At 44.2% G+C, this 12,484-nt stretch overlaps 1 long non-coding RNA gene across 1 annotated transcript; it reads left to right on the plus strand.

The window, feature by feature from the left end:
- The first annotated feature begins 9,426 nt into the window (after positions 1-9,426).
- LOC104981164 lies at positions 9,427-11,422 on the plus strand. The gene is made up of 5 exons (XR_824345.1): positions 9,427-9,465; positions 9,997-10,114; positions 10,416-10,462; positions 10,890-10,966; positions 11,106-11,422. It is a non-coding gene; the product is annotated as an uncharacterized LOC104981164 (long non-coding RNA).
- Positions 11,423-12,484: the final 1,062 nt, after the last annotated feature.

The raw sequence follows: 12,484 nt of genomic DNA on the forward strand, positions 1-12,484 counted from the left end.
GCTTGGGATCTATTTTCAGTCGGTGGACATTTACGGGGGAAGGTGCCTGGGTTGGGTCTTTGCGTAGGAGATCGGTGGGAACTGGGTGGCGGGGTGACGGGGCCGCGCAGCTACTCAGGGAAGGCGACAAGTCGCCACACAGGTGGCCGAAGAGGAGCTTCTTGGGGATGGCACTGCGCCCGGGGCCCTTGGGAAGCCAGTCTTCCCAGCCCTGTTAATTTATTAGGCAGGGGTACCCTGCCGCCCAGTATTCCAGGCCACAGATCGTGCGTTCCTCTCCGTCGCTTTCCCAGGGCTCCCATCCAAAAATCACACCAACTACGAGTTGTTTCCTTTTTCTTTTAATGTTAGGTTTTTTTGACAATGAACATACTTTATTTTGATAATCAGGAAACAAAAATCACAGCAGTGGGAAGATTTTTTAAGACCAGATCTACTAAACTCTTTTCTTGCCCACCACGTGTGCACATGCCCCTACCAGGCGGCACTCTCACCAAAGGAGCGTTGAATTACTTTTCTGAACGCATCCAGGACCTGATGACATTTTAGGGTGTTTCTTTTAATTCGCTCTCGATAAAACAGCTTAAAAAAAAAAAAAAAGGCCATGTTTAGGCAGTGCTTTAAAGATAATGTAATTATGGGGAAAATGATGGAGGAAAATGCTTGAATATAAATAAAATGTGTTTATGACATCAGTTTTGCAGAGGAAGGCCTCACCAGCATTCGTACCTACATGTTACAGGATTTCTCTGTGTTTGGCCTTGGGTAAATTGATGGCAAGGTCTCCCCAAAGAAACCCCTAAACCAGTTTCTATGGAGATAGTTAAAAGCTTTTAAACATGTTTCAGATCTCATGCTTCTTAGTTGATGTTTCCTTACTGTCAAGTTTACTTTGATTTTTGTTCAGTTCAGTTCAGTCGCTCAGTCTTGTCCGACTCTTTGCAACCCCATGAATCGCAGCACGCCAGGCCTCCCTGTCCATCACCAACTCCGGGAGTTCACTCAGACTCATGTCCATTGAGTCAGTGATGCCATCCAGCCATCTCATCCTCTGTCATCCCCTTCTCCTCCTGCCCCCAATCCCTCCCAGCATCAGACTCGGTAGATGTTGTTTATTGCCTTTTAAATGAATAACTAGGAGAATAAATAAGAACCTAGAAGTGAAAATCTTAATAAAGCAATTCAGGTTGCCAACAGGGATGAATTCCGTCCTGTGACTTCAGGCCTTATTTACCCCAAACTGCAGTAGAAAGGGTGGAGAAGGCAATGGCACCCCACTCCAGTACTCTTGCCTGGAAAATCCCATGGATGGAGGAGCCTGGTGGGCTGCAGTCCATGGGGTCTCTAAGAGTCGGACACGACTGAGTGACTTCACTTTCACTTTTCACTTTCATGCATTGGAGAAGGAAATGGCAACCCACTCCAGTGTTCTTGCCTAGAGAATCCCAGGGACGGGGGAACCTGGTGGGCTGGCGTCTATGGGGTCGCACAGAGTCGGACACGACTGAAGCGACTTAGCAGCAGCAGCAGTAGAAAGGCAGGCAAATTGAAAAGGGCAGTACCAACTTACCTTAAAGTTGTTATAGGATGGATTCACCTTGTTGGGCTACAGTCAGAACTGGCCTTCAGGAATAATTCAGTTCTCTTTAGTAGTTTATATCCACGTTCACAGTAAAGAGGACAGAGGGAAAAAATATGCACAACACCTGGAAATTTTGCCCATCATTTCCTCCTGAAAGGTTTCTCATCTGATTTTTTTTGAAGAGTTCATGACTTCTGGGGAAAGATTTGCCTTGTTTGCAGATGGTGCAGCTTGAGGCTAAACAGCATTCAAACGTCCCTGGCCCACCTAGCCCCAAATACCACGGAATACCTATTAGAGAAGATCCTGTGAAACATCTCAGGGGAAAATTCTGCAGAGAGTAGTCAGGGGCCATGGACCTGGCAAAGGGAAGGCTCTGCTGTAAACCGGGAATTCTGATTCGACGCCCTTCTCTTCAGGCAATTGACTCCTCTGGGTCTTCACCCAGAATCTGACACTGAAGTCAGCCATGTTGCGAGTGACTGAAGGCATTTTATCACACAAAATGCGATCAGGGTGAAAACTTCACATGTTTCCAAAAACATGGAATTGAATCTTCAGCTTGGATTATATCTAGCCTAATCAAATGAAAATCTAATCAAATGTGGAGTGCCATGTGTAAATGAAGAGTACATTCATAAAGAAGAAATTGCCTGCTGGTAGCTGGGTGGTGGGAGAGTGGGGGACACACGCTAGGCAGTAGAGACGGGCAGGTAAGAAGTCAGTCAGGATGGGGTTTAAATCCTGACTCTGTCACTTGGCAGCTGTGTGACTTGGTTCCTCGTTGGTAAAGTGGACTTCTTGATTAGACTTACTTTACTGTTTCACAGACGAAATGTGATAATTTATGAATGGTGTTTATCACAGTGCCTGGAATACAGCAAGTACTCAGTACACCTTAGTTTCTGGTCATTCCTTCTAAAAGGGAAGAGATCTTACCTAATTCAGAGAGTTGCTGGGAGAATGCAAATGAGATCACTGCATTTAAGGTGATTAGGCCTGCACCTCAGGCCTGGCTAGCGCTCCTGAGCTACGACACTCACTTCTCCGTCGTCAGAAGGAAGTGTCTCACAGGGTCATCCAACTCCTTTTAAGACATTCTCGGTTCACCTTGAAACCCTCTGATCACTAATTCAGCTTTCCAGATGCCCTGATTGCCAAAAGAGACATCTAGATATTGGGGATTCCCAGGTGGCTCAGTGGTAAAGAGTCCACCTGTCAATGCGGGAGATGCAGGAGACAAGGGTTCAATCCCTGGGTTGGGAAGATCTCCTTGAGGAGGAAATGGCAACCCACTCCAGTATTCTTGCCTGGAGAATTCCATGGACAGAGGAGCCTGGTGGGCTACGGTCCATGGGGTTGCAGAGTTGGACATGAGTGAGCACAAACACACATAGATAATGGGCACAAGAATAGGAGGAGATAGATGTTAGCGCAGGGTGTATCCATCAGTTGCCTCTGGTTGAGATACTACCCCTGTGACCCCCTGGCACTGTAGCTTAGTTCACCTCTGCCCCCTTTCCCCAGGATCTATACCTTGTGTTCTGTGTTTCTTATTCCTACGAATAACCCCACGATCCCTCTATCTGTGGATGGATATCTGGGCACCATCCATGAATCCACATAGTCTTCTTCCCTGTTCCTTCTTCCTCACACCAAGTCATCAAGCCCTATGAATACTACTTCCTGAATTATCTTCCAAATTGAGGATGTTGAACCACGTGCAAGTATCACCTATTCACAAAAATTAAAGTGAACTCTTACAGGTGTGGCCTCAACAAAGTTTTTTCCAAAGCACTTGTCATCAAGGGAAAAACAGTTCACGAACTTGGGTTGCTCCTGCAAATGTGAACACTCACGGGGAGGTGAAAGTGACTGTACACCCATTACAAGGAATTATCGATTGATATACTATATGTAAAATGTTGTCCACATTTGCAAGAACACATTTTTTATATTACTCATTTAATAAGATCTGTTCTTAAAAAAATTTTTTTTGTGATAGCCGATTTTGGCAAGGATGGGCTTCCCTGTCTCAGACGTAAAGAATCTGCCTGCAATGCAAGAGACACAGAACATGCAGGTTTGATCCCTGGGTCAGGAGGCTCCTCTGGAGGAGGAACTGGCAACCCACTCTATATTCTTGTCTGGGAAATTTCATGGACAGAGGAGCCTGGTGGGCTACAGTCCACGGGGTCACAGAGTCGAACACAAGTTAACAACTAAATAACAACAACAATTGGCAAGGATATGGAGAATCGTGGCTTTCATACACTGTTAGTGGGGATAGAGCATGGTATAAATGTTTAGATTCATACCAAATGTTTACAGACTTTGAAAACTCCAGTACCTCTAGGATGTATTATACAAGTACACAGAGATGAGAATATCCCTCACCCAAAAGGGGGAAACAAATCAATTGCCTATCTCTATGTGAATGTTTTAAAAAGCAAAACAAAATGCTATGGATATGTTTCCACTTATATAAAGTACCTGGAGCAGTCAAATGCATAAAGACAGAAAGCAAAATGGAGATTGCCAGGGGCTGGGGGGAGGAGGGATGGGGAAAGTAAAAGTGAAATTCACTCAATCGAGTCCAGCTCTTTGCAACCCCATGGGCTATACAGTCCATAGAATATTCCAAGCCAGAATACTGGAGTGGATAGCCTTTCCCTTCTCCAGGGGATCTTCCCAACCCAGGGATCAAACCCAGGTCTCCCACATTGCAGATGGATTCTTTACCAGCTGAGCCACAAGTGAAGCCCAAGAATACTGGAGTGGGTAGCCTCTCCCTTCTCCAGCAGATTTTTCCGACCCAGGAATCAAACTGGGTCTCCTGCACTGCAGGCAGATTCTTTACCAACTGAGCTACCAGGGAATATACATTTTTTTTTTTTTTTACCACAATACAAAGCAATCAAACAGCCTTACAATAATGGGATATTATGTGGTCATTTAAAAACTAGTAGGTAGATATGTACTACCATAGAAAGATATCCATATTACTAAGGACAGGGAAAAAATGATAAGACAGCAGGTAAAGAATGGCTCTACGTTTACGAATGTTATTAATGATAATAATGGGAGTGAATATGCACTGAACTGTTACCAGTGTCAGAGTGAGAGCTTTCATTCTGCAATATGAATTTCTGTGGTGTATGACATCAGAGCCCAAAAGTGTTTTTTCAAAAGCCTTCAATAGTTCCTCTTTATCGTGAGGGCAAAGTTTCATGTTCAGGAAATGGCTCTTGCCCACCTGTCTTATTCCTTTCAACTTCCCTCCTTGCAGCCAAGTGGAATTATTTCTGTTCTGTTCGAGCCGTGGTTTCTCTGTGCCTGGGACAGTCATACAAATATTCTTTCTGTCTGAAACACTCACCACCCTCAGCCCTTTTCCCCACCGAATTGCCAATTCACCCTTCAGATCTCAGCTTACACTCCCGTTTCCACTAAAGTCCTCCCCAGTCCCTGACTCCTCCCAGGGCCTCCATGGCCAGTATCCTATACTTCTGAATTGCCCCACATTACATGCTGTTACAGTCCTTATTGGTCTTTCCCTGTGACAGTGAGAAGGGTGACCATATGGTCCATTTCTCTCTCCCCAGCTCCTAACTCAAGTGGTGGTTTAGTCGCTAAGCCGTGTCCGACTCTTGCAGCCCCAGGGACTGTAGCCTGCCAGGGTCCTCTGTCCATGGGATTCTCCAGGCCAGAATACTGGAGTGAGTTGCCATTTCCTTCTCCAGGGGATCTTCCTGATCCAGAAATCGAACCTGGGTCTCCTGCATTGCCGGCAGATTTTTTACCAACTGAGCTACAAGGGAAAGCAAGAACTCAACTCAAATTTCTTGAACAAATGAATGGATATCATTGACTTGTGAATCTGGTCTGGGTGGGCAGGTCTCCCTTCCCACCCTCATCTGTTCTAATGCAGCAAGGAGGACTTTCTGGCCCTGAAAAGGACTTGGTCTTTTTTTTTTTCTTTTTTCCTGTCCATCAAGATGCCAGTCTATCTTCCTCTCTCCTGGCATCTTGAATATCTTGACCCAAATTATTTACAATTACAACAGAAGGAGAATAAGTGTTTGTATTCACTGATGATCTAGGAACCTAGGACTCTAAGGCAAGTGAAATGTCCTGTTCAGGACCCCAAACTGAGGCAAAGTCAAGGCTTGCTTGACCGTAGGTCTTCCAACCCCACATACAGGCTTCTTACCACTGAACCTTTGGGGCAGGAAGCACCGCTTCTAGGAACTGCCACAGAATTCAGAGCCAATGCGTGTTTGTTGAATGAATGAATGAATAAAGGAAGAAGACAGTTGTATACGTAAACATACAGTCACAATGTCTTTTCTATAAAATAAGAACACAGACTGCCAAGGCCACAAAAACAACCATAGAATGTGTAATAATTGTCCATGTCATTAGGCATGGTGTCCCACCACCAGGACTGAAGTGGACTAGCAGAGCCTGAAAGGTACCTGAAGAACTTGTATTCTTTATACCTGAACCAACCTTTGCTGATCATCTTCTCTCTGCCCAGCACTTTGCTGGATACTGTAGATTTCAACAAGGGAAAAACCACTATTCCTGTCCACTGGGCACACCGTCTATTTGGAAAGAAACTCATGGAGGTAAATAGTTCCTGGACAGAGCAATAGAGGCTCTCTCAAGGCAAACAAAGATGGATAATTCATGAGCGAAAGCACTTGCCACATTGGTGCCTCGAGGTTGCTCACCAAGGCTGGAGCATATGCTAATGAGAACAGCCAGGGAGGAGAAGATCCCGAAAAAGTAGGCCTGGCCAGGCCACAAAGGGCCCATGTGTCATGCCGAGAAGTTTGGGCTGAGACCTAAGTCCTGCTTTTTTGTTTGGGTTTTGTGGCCATTTGATCTCTAAATTAGCACATCTGTACAGTAATTCAGTGGAATATTAAAATATGTTAGTATTATTGCAGGTGAAAAGCTGATTGACTGAACAATAAGAAAAACCATGACCTAAAATGTGGTACTTCATATTCTAAAAGGGTGCTCCAAAGGATGGCAAAAGAGACAGATATGCAAATAAGATGTTTTCAGTGCCTTGTACCCCTAAGCTGAGGGTAACTTGCCACAACGCGTGGGCCTATCAGACTGTGACTTTACCTAAAGGATCTCAAAATAGCTCTGCTCTCTGCGGCAGGCAAGCTTCTGCTCTCTGCGGCAGTAGCTCATTCTTTACTATTGTTGCTATGTGACAAACTATTGGCTCTCAGTATTAATCCAAGCCTGCTAGAGAAGGAGGGCGGGCAGAGGACTCGGAGAAGCATCTTTCCTCGAATCTAATGGAACAAACATGTCCTGAGCATTTCCCAGGTACCCGTATGGTACCTGGGCCTGAAGATATAGACACCCAGTTCAGTTTAGTGGCCATTTATTCAATAGCTCCTACACTGGAGGTCTGGGCTGGGCTCCAGGGATACAAAGATAAATAAAATTCATATGGTTTCTGCCCCCAGTTTCTCACTATCTAATGGGAGAGATAGTTTTGTTAACAGAAAACTACAACCTACGTGCAAAATGCAATGAGGACTTCCCTGGTGGTACAGTGGATAAGAATCTGTCCGCCAATGCAGGGGACACGGGTTCGATCCTTGGTCTGGGGAGATTCCACATGCCATGGAGGAACTAAGCCCATGCACCACAACTATTAAGCCTGAGCTGTAGAGCTAGGGAGCCACAACTACCGAAGCCCGTGCACCATAAAGCCAGCAAGTTGCAACTACTGAGCCTTTGTGCTGCAACTATTGAAGCCCGAGCACCTAGAGCCTATACTCTGCAACAAGAGACATCACTGCATGAGAAACCTGGGCACCACCATGAAGAGTAGCCTCCACTTGCTGCAACTAGAGAAAACCCTTGAGCAGCAACGAAGACCCAGCACATCCAAAAATAAATAAATAAAAATTTTGAAAAAAGATGCAACAAAAGAGGCTTGGGTGCTATCTAGACACTTAGTGGGCAGGGTGCATCAAGTGAATTCAGCTTTGGACAGGGTGATCTGCTTGCGGGATACCTGTATGGAGATCTCCAGTGGACAGCTGGACATACAGATGAAAAGCAAATTCCATCCTTGCCTTGAAGGGTCTTGCTATGGAGTGAAAGAATTAGAAATGTGAATATATTAATAATAGATCTATTACAATTCTCTGCAGTGAAGGCTAACTGGTTGATGGTATGACCACCTTGGCCTGGAAGTTGTGATGTCCCTCTAGGAGACAGCCTAGGAGCTGAATCTGGAATGATTCAGAGTGTTATCCTTGCTTTTGTTGTTTAAAAAGGAAGAGGCCTATGTGAAAGAGTTGAACAACTCCTTTTTGGCTCTGTAGTCCAGGCACAGGTAAGGGAAGAGTGCCCAGAACTGGCACAGCACACACTGTCTTTGCACTATTTCTTTTTCTTTTTTAAAATGTATTTATTTATGGCTGTGCTGGGTCTTAGTTGTGACATAAGGGATCTTTAGCTGCAGCATGGGGGATCTTATTCCCTGACCAGGGATTGAACCCAGGCCCCCTGCTTTTGGAGCACAGAGTCTTAGCCACTGGACCACCAGGGAAGTTCCTCTTGGCACTATTTCTTTGGTTCATCTTGACATAAATCAAAGTCAGAGAAACTTCAAGTCAGGCCCAAATCAATCTTCTCACCTGTCCTTGAATTTTAATCAAATTCTGTGCCTTGACCCAGTTCAGCTTTCCAGGTAAGGGAAACAGACTCTACAAAGGCCCAGTGAAGTCACTCTTGCTGTAGCTAACAGTGTGTGAAAGTGAAAGTTGCTCAGTCCTCTCCGTTTCTTTGGGACCACATGGAATTCTGCAGGCCAGAATACTGGAGTGGATAGCCTTTCCCTTTTCCAGGGGATCGTTCCAACCCAGGGATGGAATCCAGGTCTCCCATGTTGCAGGCATATTCTTTACCAGCTAAATAGAAGATTCATGAAGTCATTTATTAATTTATCAGAAATGATTTGAATTGGCACTTCATGTGGCAAACAAAGGGTTAACTTATCCACAGGTCTCTTGCAAATAGATAAAGGAAAAAAATAAAATAGAAAAATATTGGGGGAAAAAATCTTCCCAAATAATAAACAGTTGTGGCTGACAAGCGCTAAGGTGACTCCCAGTAATTCCCACCTCCTGGTTGGTGTCCATGCCTTAGTGTAACTCCCTCCCCTTAAGTGTGGGCAGAATGTATGACTCACTTGTAACCAGTAGAATACAGCAAAGATAATGGGAGGACACTCCCAAAACATGCTGTGTTACCTATGACTGCATTTAGAGCAGCCCTGCTGGGAAGCCCACCTGGCAAAGTGGTCTCAAGGAATTGGGACAAAAACCTGGGGCCCTCAGTCATATAGCTACTGAGAAATGAATTCTGCCAACCATCTGAATGAGCTTGGAAATAGATTCTTCCCCATGTGAGCCTCCCAGTGAAAATACTGCCCAGTCCTTGTGCAGCCCTGGGAGACCCTGAGTCAAGGACTCAGCTAAGCTATGCCTGCACTCCTGACCCACCTAAATTCAGTTCAGTTCAGTCGCTCAGTCATGTCCGACTCTTTGTGACCCCACAGACTGCAGCACGCCAGGCCTCCCTGTCCATCACCAACGCCCAGAGTTTACTCAAACTCATGTCCATTGAGTCAGTGATGCCATCCAACTATCTCATCCTCTGTTGTCCCCTTCTCCTCCTGTCTTCAATCTTTCCCAGCATCAGGGTCTTTTCAAATGAGTCAGCTCTTCACATCAGGTGGCCAAAGTATTGGAGTTTCAGCTTCAACATCAGTCCTTCCAATGAACACTCAGGACTGGTCTCCTTTAGGATGGACCCACCTAAACTGTGAGATAATAAAGGTATGTATTGTTTAAAGCCACTAAATTTGCTACTTGTTATGTAGTAATAGATCAAGAAAGAAAATACCAACAGAACTTGTTTTCTTTAATGCAAGTGTATTTTTAAGTGAGTAGTATGTTAACATGATTTAACACTATGAAAGGTATCTTTTCTTTCTTCTTTTTTTTCAAAAAATATTTATTTATTTGGCTGTACTGAGTCTTAGTTCAGGCATGTGGGTTCTAGTTCCCTGATCAGGGATCAAACCTGGGCCCCCTGCATTGGGACCATGGGGTCTTAGCCACTGGACCACCAGGGAAGTCCCCAGAAGTATCTTTTTCTTCCTGCTTCTGCCTCTCAGTGACCCATTGCCTCATTCCAGTGATGATCTTTGTTACCAGTTTCTTCCATAAGCTCCCAGAGCTGATCAGTGCATAGATGAGGAAATAAATGTCTATTTCTTTATATTTTAAAAACTTTTTTCTTTTTAATTAAGTGGTATTATACACATGTCATTCTGAACTTCTTTTATTTTTTTATCATACCCACAGAGGAGTGTATGAAACATATACGTACATTTTAAAGACATAGCCAACACTTGCAGAACTATCACCCACACAGTAAAGTAAAATAAAGCCAGCATCTCGGCAGGGCTTTTCTCGATTTGCGGTGAGTGGGGGCTACTCTCTAGTTACGGTGCTTGGGCTTCTCACTGCAGTGGCATCTCTTATTGCAAAGCACGGTCTCTGGAGCCTGAGGACTCAGTAGTTGTGGCACTTGGTCTCTGGAGCACAGGCTCAGTAGATGTGGCGCACGGGCTTCGTTGCTTTGTGTCGTATGGGATCTTCCCAGATCAGGGATTGAACCCATGTCTCCTGTATTGGCAGGTGGATTCTTTACCACCGAGCAACCATGGAAGCCCTTCTTTATCTTTTTAATGTAGTTTTTCCTTCTGTGTTTGCATCCTCAGACGCTGTACAGAAGTGTAGCTCCACCTGTTTTTGACCTTTATATAAGGTGAGTCATGTTCTTCTTTTGTGACTTATTTAGCTTGCATTTTTATGCAACCCAGCTATGTGGATGCATGAAGCCGTGATTCCTTCATTCTGTTACTGTATGGTTTTCCATTGTTGTGGAGATTTATTTTTTCCAAAATATTATATATTTTTATTTTTAATTATTAAACATTAAAATATTTTTATAAAAAATCATAAAAATGATTAAACAATTTATTTTCCACTTTACTAGAATGGATAGTTAAGGTTTTATATTTTTTTTTCCTAGTAGAAACAGTTTTGCCCCGAAATTCCTTTATATAACTTATCTGGTACACATGGGCGAGACTTTCTCAAGGAACATAGATGCCAAGAGTAGAATTTCTGGGATATAAAGCATTCATATCTTCAGCTTTTCTGAGCAGTTTATCAATTTACACTCCTGCCAGAAGTCTGTGAGAGTTCCTATTCTCCACATCATCGGGGACATTTGGTATTGTCAGACTTCTTAATTTGAGCTACTCGGGTGAGTATACAGTGCAGTCTTGCTGTGATTTTAATTCATATTTCCCTTAATGCCCATTTGGATATCTTCTTTTATGAAGTGCCAGTTCAAGTTTTGTTTATTTTTACACTGTTTTTTTTCTTTTTGCTGTTCTGCACAGAATATGGGATCTAGTTCCCCAAGCAGGGAACGAACCCGTGCCCTAGAGTGGAAGTGTGGGCGTCCTGACCACTGGAGCATCAGAGAAGTCCCCAGTTCAAGTTTTCGTTCAGTTTTCTGTCGGTTCGTTTGTCTTTGTCTGATTGATGGTTTGTAATTTCCCACTATGTCATTTGTCTTTTAACTTTGCACATGGGATGCTCACCCTCAGTTATAAAAAGAGATGACAAAACTATGACGGCATTGTTTTTGCTATTACCAGCTTAGCCAGAGATCAAGGAGTCTGGTAATATTGTGCTGACAAGCATGTGAAGGATATATAGCAGTCCGTTACACACAGGTGTGTAAACTAGTGAACTTGAAGACTAGTGTGGCACATCTAGCACACTGTGAAATGCAGGTGTGGTTTGACTCCAGCCGTTTCACTTCCAGGAATTTACCCCATGACACACAGACAGTCCCCAGCTTCTGGTGGTTCAACCTTGGGACAGTGTGAAAGCAAGGTTCATTTAGCAGAAAGCATACTTCAGACTTTGAATTTGGGTCTTTCCCAGGCTAGCGGTGTTTGGGAGAAAACTCTCTCAGGATATTGGTCAGGGCAGCAGCCACAGCTCCCAGGGTAAACGTGGTCACCAGGGTTAACTACCGATATGGCTACAATCATTCTGAACCCAGACGGTCATTCTGTTTTTCACTTTCAGTACAGTATTCCAAAAATGACATGAGGTAGTCAACACTTTATTATTAAATAGGCTTTGTGTTGCATAGTTTTGCCCAGCTGAAGGCTAATGTAAGTGTTCTGAGCATGTTTAAGGTTGGCTTGGCTAAGCTTGATGTGCTTTTAAGGAGTATTAAGTGCATTTTTTATAAAGATGTATTCATTGTATTTATCTTATTTATGGCTGTGCTGGGTCTTTGTTGCTGCATTTGGGCCTTCTGCAGTTGCAGCCCTGGGGGGGTCACACTGTAGTTGCAGTGTGCAGGCTTCTCGTTGCAGTGGCTTCTCTTGCTGCAGAGCACGGGCTCTAGGCACACAGGCTTCCATCGTTGCTGCACGTGGGTTCAGCAGTTGTGGCCTATGGGCTTAGTTACTTCTCCGCATGTGGGGTCTTCCAAGATGAGGGATCAAACCCATGTCTCCTGCATTGGCAGGCAGATTCTTTACCACTGAGCCACCAGGGAAGCCCTAAAGGCACTTTTGACTTACAATATTTTCAACTTATGATGGGTTTCTAGTGACGTCACCACATTTTAAGGTTGAGAAAGGTATGGATTCAGTTATCTGTGAAATGATACATTCAAAGATCTTCAGGGTAACTTTGTTTATAATAGCACAGATGGAAAACAAATACCTATCGGCTGGGGACTGCTTCAGTAATT

Source organism: Bison bison, unplaced genomic scaffold, assembly GCF_000754665.1.
Source record: "Bison bison bison isolate TAMUID 2011002044 unplaced genomic scaffold, Bison_UMD1.0 scf7180017858886, whole genome shotgun sequence".
In the NCBI taxonomy this organism is placed as follows: domain Eukaryota; kingdom Metazoa; phylum Chordata; class Mammalia; order Artiodactyla; family Bovidae; genus Bison; species Bison bison.